The following is a 7882-nucleotide window of genomic DNA, read 5'->3' on the forward strand; positions in this document are numbered from 1 at the left end:
GCTTGTTAGCCATTCACAGCTCATGGTTACCATATAGGACAATGCACTGGTGAAAAGAAGTTGGTTGATCTCTGGAATTAAACATATCGGTTTCCAGTCCCACACTCACTATGTGAGCTTTTCCCAGCTGTGAACTGAGGTTATGATATCTACCTCATGGGGCAGAAGGGAAGACTGTGAGGTTTCCATACTTAAGACCACATACTCCTTAGCACAGCAGCTGGTCGATAGATGCTCTGCACAGGGTGCTTTTCCTTCCCACCCCGCAAAAAGAATCTGCTGAAAGCACAGCTTCAGGGCCTTTATCCCCACTCCAGGTAAGCCTTTTGAGCCAGTGCCTCTATTTCCACTATTGCCACGAGTAGGAGGGAGGGAGGGAGGGAGGGAGGCAGGACCCTGGCTTGCATCTTTATCTCCTGGACCATATGGCTGAGCTTTGGAGAACCTCTAGCCCTCTTGCAGGGCACATTTATGTGACTCTGCATATCGTCAGGGGTCCCTTGCTGGAAAAAATAACCCTCAAGTCCCAAAAATGAACAATTAGCTATCTTTCCTATCAGTGAGACAGTCAGCTTCTATGTCTCTACTGAGAAAAATCAGAGACTCTGAGCATCTTTGAGCTGGAAAGGAATTTAAGAGAGATTATAATTGAACCTATTGTTTTACAAAGGAAGACACTGTGATCCAGACAGCAGATATAACTTGCCCAGGCTCACACAGTAATAATGCAGGCTTAAAACTGGACCCTTTGTATTTGCAGTCTCTATCTGAACACACGCAGAGATAGAGTGATAAAGATTTCTCTGTATGAACTGCCAACGCCTCTGTACGGGATATGTTCATCATTGCCTTTTCACAATCTACATTTACTTCTAAACACTAGAATCTCAGGACAAGCAGGTTGGTGTAAATTACTCTGTATTCCCAACAGCCTTCAACTGTGTTTTCTTGCCAGTTTTCGACCCCTGATCTATTGGTCCCAAGTAGAACTTGAACATAATTCAGGTTAGCCTATTTATGAGTAACTGAAATAAACCATAACTTATTTGACCAACAGTTCTTATGCTCGAAATATAGCATTGAAGATTTCATCTTTTCATTCTTGATGAAAGGCCCTGCTCTGGGTAATAGACTTTCATCCATTAGCCTCAGGATTTGGGGGGTGGGGGGTTGTAATCTAAACTCACAAACCAGGCAAAAAGAACAGAGCTATATCAACTTCAGTACCTTTTAAATAGCAGAGAGGAAAAATTATAATCACCCCATTAGGTTGTTAAATGTGCTGAACCCCAACAAATTCTCACTGTGATGATCCCTGAGTATTTGTCTGTAATCCTTCAGCAAATGCACCTTTTATTCAACTACGGAGTTGTACACACTCCAGACACAAGTGCCATTAATTAAATAACATACTCAGCAAACTCTCAGAGCCATTAATTATCAAAGGTAGCCTGCTCCATGCTTGGCTCTAAAATTCTATTATAACAGGGACACACACTAGAGCGAAAGAATATGCTGGAGGAAGGTCACCCTCAAAAGCACGATAAGAAGAAGCTGTCAGACAAAGTAAATGGCAAAGCATGCACACCTTTTAGCTTTTTCTGTGCTCCTTTGGAGGGTTTGAAGGAAGGGAAAATGTTTCACATCGTAGGGACTTTCTTTCTCAAAATTAGTTTCTCTCATGGAAGACGCAAGTAACTATAAAGTAATCCTTTTTCATTTTGACTGAGTCTCTGGGAAAAGTAATATCAGGTGAAGATTTAGAGACAAATAAAGCCTTTTCTTCATAAGCTCCATCAGAATGAGAAAACCTTTTAGAGAGAGGCTTTGCTAGGCACAGAAGTGGATGGAAAGGAAGCAAATATGGGAGACAGAAGCCTTCCTGGCTCCAGGCAGGCAACAAGAACCTGTTCAAGGAGGCGCATCGGTTTTCCCACAGTGGCGTGAGGGGCGGGGTTGCTCTGTTCTGCCTCCTCACTCCCACCACCAGCCTCAAAATCTATACGCTTTCCTTTGCCAGAATACGATGGGATAAGAGGTGAGAAGCCCTGTGGGCCTGCTGTTACTCACTCGTAGCTACAAGCCTGGTCATCATCACCTTTCTTGCACGTTTGCTGTTCTTCATGTTTGAATTATTGCTTTGAAGAGAACACTGACAATGCCGAGTCTGTGTCCACCCTATAAAGCTCAGCCATGGGATAAGCCCTTACCTCACTGCAGAACAGAGGTCTATATCTTCTCTCCCAAGGGGGCTGGCCACCCAGTGCTCAGAGCTGCCCTCGAGGACACACTCGGGGGACTAGGAAACAGACCATGCCTAACAGAGAGTTAATTAACACTTTCCCATTGCAGGAAGTTGTGTTATTAATGAGCATGTGTGACATGTCACAGAGGGGTAGTTGTGAGTTAGAAAACTTGCTGGGAAGTTGCCGTGCTCTCTGAAGCCCTGCCTCACAGCTCTGGGTTCCTGGCCCCCACACTTGGGGTCACCCTTTCAATCTCTAGATGGAAGGAGATTGTGGTGTTGTGGTGATACTGATCAGAGTGGCTCTCTGTTGCCAGTTCATCTTCACCTTTACCCATTTTCTGTAAATTATTGCCACCAATGGCTTTTGTGGTCCAATTTCTGATTCCAGTTTATTAAGAAAAATCTGAAAAGCAGAGGTCGGGGTGCCTGCCCTTAAAAAATTGCTTACCCTGTTTTTGGTGTGAATGAATTTCCACAGCTGTCTGCTTCTAGCCTGCTAGGAACTAAAAGTTACTTTTAAAAGAAGAGAGTTGTTACAGAGGTTTTATGTTATCTTGGGGAATGTGGCTACTTGGTTCTAAAACCATTTCTGTGTTAGCCCTGGTATGAACGCAGGTCATTTTAGTCCTGCTCATGGACAAAAATCACTACCTTTGAAGTATAAAACATGTCCTATTTGTGTGGCTCCGCTAAGAATGCAGAAGACAGACAACTTTACTGGAAGCTGAATATTTGTAGCTGAAACCTACTAAAAGCTGTCACCAGTCTCTGCATTGCTCTGAGGCTTTGGAGCATTTTATGGGAAGTGTGCTTTGGAACTGCATAAAAAAGGAGACAGGCTTGGAGTTCCTCACCGTCACACTCAGTGACTCTCCTCCAAAAGGCCAGGCCATAGTCCAGACTGGTTAGATCAGAGCAGCCAAGTTGAAAAACACTACCTTAAGAAAATAGAAGGAAGGCCTGCTGAGTTTTTGTGGTCCCAAACCTGCCTTTTACACTCTATCAAATTAGTCTGACTGTGGCCATCTCCCCTCCGGCTTCACCTACTGAAGAAATAATTGATCTATTTTCTTAGCTTCAAAGCAGAAGAGGCCCTCTATCTCTGGGCCTATGGGTGTGTAGGAGGAATGGAGTAAGAAGCAGGAGATTCCTTCATTTACAAACTTAGATGTTACCCTTGAATGAATGCAGAGGGTGGTTGGTTCTGTTGAAAGCGGGAGACTCTGCCCCTATTTTTTTGTGGAGAAAGACTTTATAAAGCCTATTGGCTCCTGCATGTTCCAGGAGGAGCTGGGTGTTTCTGTTAATACCCCAGTTGGGATCCATGTGGTACCTCTGCTTTCACTCTGTACTCACTAAATCATGACAACAAAATGCAAAGCAACTTCAAAGACTTTCCTGAAGGTTTCTAGGAGAGATTGATGAGATCACAGCCCATATCATACAGGAAACCATACTTAAAAATTATTTAAACTTTCCTCACTAGATGTGTTTATTTTCTTTCCAAATTCAAAGCTCCACTCTCCAAAAATCTCTTTACTAATTCAAAGCAATGGAGCTTTTCTGCCTTCATTCCCTTCTCTTCAAAACAAAACCCTGATAATGAATTTCATAATACTATGTTATTTCTCAAATCTGGCCTTGTAGAGGGAGAAGGACAGTCAGTTCATCTACCATTATGTTTTTTAGGAATGTAGAAATATTTGAAAAGTGCATGTTTATGGGGACCAGTCAAACTTCAGACATCCTGGGCTCCTGCTCTGTTCTTGGAAGTCTGAAAGCCCATGCTTTCTGGACTGCTCACCTAACACCTGATTATCTACTACCTTGTCTCATCCTGTGCCAAATGGGTTGAGAATATCATCATTCACCTCTTCCCATTCTCCTCTGAGCCTTACTTACACATCAATAAATACCTTTGTTGATCTGCCCAGATAACATTAAAAATACTCCTGTCTAAAGGTGATAGGAAAGGAAACTGGAGACATGAAGAAGGGCACATAGCATGTGAAATCCAATCAGAAGATGGGAAGATAAGTACATTGCCCAGAGGCACCCTCTCTGATAATGAGAAAATGAGGCTGGATCTTTCCTATGTAGCTAAGCACTGACCTGCACTGGCTTTATCACTCATGGGTCTCTGTTGCCTGCTGGTTCCTAACAGAGAATGTGTAATAATAATGACAATAACAGAGCCTCACATTAGTGAGTACTTATAAACCAATGCTCTAAATGCTTTCCTGTATTAAGCCACTCAGTTCTCTCCACACCCACAATAGTGTATGTTTCACATTGCCTGGAGACACACAGCCAGCAAATGACAAGGCTCGACTTCAGGCTCAATTCTTCTCAATGCCCAACATGTTCACTCATGCTCTGGCGGGAAAAGCAAACTCTGCTTCCCACAGATTTCCAGGCTAGTTAGAGAAAAGAAACTGCTGAAGACAGAGCCTGAAGAAGCTAGGCTGACAGTTTGGATGTCAAAGTTTTGTGAGGGATGGGCTACAGAAACATTGCACGTGGGCTGACAGGAAGCCTGCTCAGGTATGGATAGAGGCATCCACGGAGATTCAGAAATTACAGGGCTGGTGTCAGAAAGGGCAAATGTGGGAAGGAAGGCGGGGCTACAACATTCGAAAGACCAAAATAAAACTGAGGGAAACTTCTCCTAGGACATAAATCTGCCCTAGACAGGCGAGGCGGAGGAAAAGAAAGGGCACATCCATTTTCAGGCCTGCACAGGTGCCTCTGACTCAAAGTCAATAATTGTTCAAGGACAAGGGCAATGATGAATGACTGGGAGATGCCCTGTATGTCCAGACAAGCTGGGTGGTGCTGGACACAATAGGGGATGATCCCAATGTCATATAGGAATGAGACAGGCTCCCTTTTCCAGAGGGTGCAAATTGACCTGGGCATACACTCCACTCTCCACCCCTCACTTATGACATCAGGGGACCTAGTGGGGAGGAGATCCGAAGCTCAGAAGTGAAGGCTGAAGCATAAGTGATTCAACCTCCATATTCTGGAAGGGAACAGATGTAATTCCAAAGGGATGACTGCTCGCCCTTTGCTCTCCTGCTGCACACTAGCTTGCTCATTCTCAAAATTCAGGGGCTGAGAACCTCAGACTCATATGGAGAGCCTGCGAAGAAGCAAAGCTCCTGGTGCCTCTCTCCAGACAGGCTAAGTCGGAATGTGTGTGTAGGGGGCGGGGAGGGGAGGCTCGAGAGATCTGTGTTTTAACGAGCTCATCAGGTAATTCTGCTAATAACTATGTTTGAAAACCTATTCTTACTTAATTAATAAAGGTTTGAATTGCTCTCATGTGTATGTAAGCCACGTCTATAAAACAGACTCTGAAGAGACCATGCAGCTGTCCTTGGGGCATGGGCCGTGGGCACAAGCCATAGACAATGTGGGGATCCAGTGGGTACAGACATTAGCAGGGTCGCCACACACCTATTTCACATAATCTGCCCACAACTATATGGCTTTTTAGACAACGTTAATGGCAAACTAACAGATTAACAGTAAGCAAACTTACATTTTATTTATTTCCATGACTTAAAAAATGCCATTGCTTCTAACTTAAATGTCTGTTTTTATGTTCTGTCATTTCCAGGCATGAAAGTAACTCGAACAAATCCCAAGGCATAAGGAAATGGGCCTCGTTCTCTAGGACTTCACGGCATTGGAAATGAAGCTAAGCAGACTTTATTACATCCTACAATTCTGCAACCTTTTCAAAGCATTTTATTACACTTTTGGAAGCCAAAGGGGGTTATGTTACAATCACGATGATTGACAGGCTAACTTCAAAACAACAGCATTGGCAGCCCTTCCACACTTTCTTGTCTGTATACTTATAATAGAAACCTTTTTAAATTGTCCCTTGGCCTGGATGGAAATAAAATGGTAGTTAAAATATTTATCTTGTGTGTTGGCTAACTTAAAAATTGATATTTTGGGGCCTCTGAAAGGCACAACTGAGGAAGTTGATTACTTACAACTACTGTGCTTCCTGTAAATCAAAGATTTGTTAAGGCTGAGATCAGATTTAGAGCATTTCCATTGGTAGGTAAGATGCTAGAACAAGAAATGTACAACTTTCTCTTTCTCTTGCCTTGGGTACAGAGAGAAAGAGATGGAAATGCTGAAGTTGGCAAAATTAGCCAACTTCAGTGATCTGATGCCTCCGACTAGACTGTTTGAGTGGTAGGAATGTAAGGAAAGAGAATGGAAAAGCTCTCAAATTGTATTAAGAAGCACAGCCCTTGTCCATAATAACCAATTTCTTTAAGGGAGGATGACAGAAGTGGGCCCTTTCTTTCCTTGGATATAGCAATAAAAGAGGGGGAGTAGAGTTTATAGAGAAACATTAAACACTGCTACAAAAAATCAAAAGCAGAACTTTCTTCACAGAAAACCTCCTTGAGAATTGGGCTTATGGGCCACTGCCTGACCACAAAAGCCATTGTTTCCTGTGACTGCCAACAAATGACCACAAACCCAGGGGTTTAGAACAACAGAAATGTCTTCTCTCATAGTTCTGGAGTCCAGAAATCCAAAATCCATCAAGGCTGTGCTCCCTCCAGAGGCCCCAGGGCAACTTCTCCTAGCTGCTGGCAGCTGCTGGCGGTCCTTGGCATCGTTTCTGTCTCTGAGTCTGTCTCCACATGCCTCCACTTCTGTGTGTCTCTGCACTCTGTCTCTCTTCTAAGGACACTTGTCTTTGGATTTAGGGCTCACTTGGATAAACCAGAATGATATCCTCAAAATCTTAATATCCTTAATTACATCTGCCAAAGCCCTTTTTCAAAATAAGGTAGCATTTATAGATTTCATGGATTTGATGTAGGCATATCTATTTGGGGGGAGTGGGGGTGAACGGGATGCTATTCAACCCATTACTTAGGACATTTGGCATTTGACTATTTCTGATCCAGTGTAAGTAAATAGACTGAGTATGACTGAATCACATCTTGTTTCAAATCTTATTATGTCTTTGTCAAAACTCGATTTACTGATAATGATTGGCAATGCCTCCTTGAGACTGGGAAGCCCTCGAGTTCCCAAGCCTAGTCCGAGATGCTTCTCTCTTAGCTGAGCAGGATGTTCTCAGAAGATACAATGCCAATGATGGAAGATGGTAAACGCTGGTAATTTTGCCCAGCTTGAGGGTTGCTGATTCATGAACTAGGCCAAACATTGATCCCAACTCAGTTTCAATAGCAAATGTCACCAGAATGCCTGGCCCCCTTCTCTGGGACTAATTCCAGATGTCACTCACTGGCTTTCAATCAAAGTAGTAAATAAACAGTCACTGAGGAAATAGTGAGTTGAGACATACTGCGGGCCTACTACAGTTTTGCTTTCATTTTATACATGCAATTAAAACCCTATAGGAGCCTCATTTCTGCCTGTCCACCCATCAATTTCTTCATTTCAGTCTCTTCTTATACCTCTGCCATGATGTGGAGCCTGTGGAGACCAAAGGCCAGCCCTGAATCTTTATTCCATGCCAGCTACATGAGTGCATGCTTAGCTGGAAGGCATGATGACCCAACGAGGAGTATTTACAGTGCCTTTTTAAAAATGTGTTAAGAACTAACAAAACCCCCTGATACCAAT

At 43.3% G+C, this 7882-nt stretch overlaps 1 protein-coding gene across 3 annotated transcripts in view; it reads left to right on the forward strand.

Annotated features, from left to right (window-relative positions):
* FHIT (fragile histidine triad diadenosine triphosphatase) overlaps positions 1-6572 on the forward strand; it is a 1278128-nt gene extending 1271556 nt beyond the window's left edge. For all 3 annotated transcript variants that reach the window (XM_016150237.2, XM_016150238.2, XM_036219786.1), the window contains one exon: positions 5874-6572. The gene's annotated coding sequence lies outside the window, so the exon portion shown is untranslated. The remainder of the gene's footprint in view (positions 1-5873) is intronic.
* Positions 6573-7882: the final 1310 nt, after the last annotated feature.

Source organism: Rousettus aegyptiacus, unplaced genomic scaffold (assembly GCF_014176215.1).
Source record: "Rousettus aegyptiacus isolate mRouAeg1 unplaced genomic scaffold, mRouAeg1.p scaffold_m13_p_4, whole genome shotgun sequence".
Classification (NCBI taxonomy): domain Eukaryota; kingdom Metazoa; phylum Chordata; class Mammalia; order Chiroptera; family Pteropodidae; genus Rousettus; species Rousettus aegyptiacus.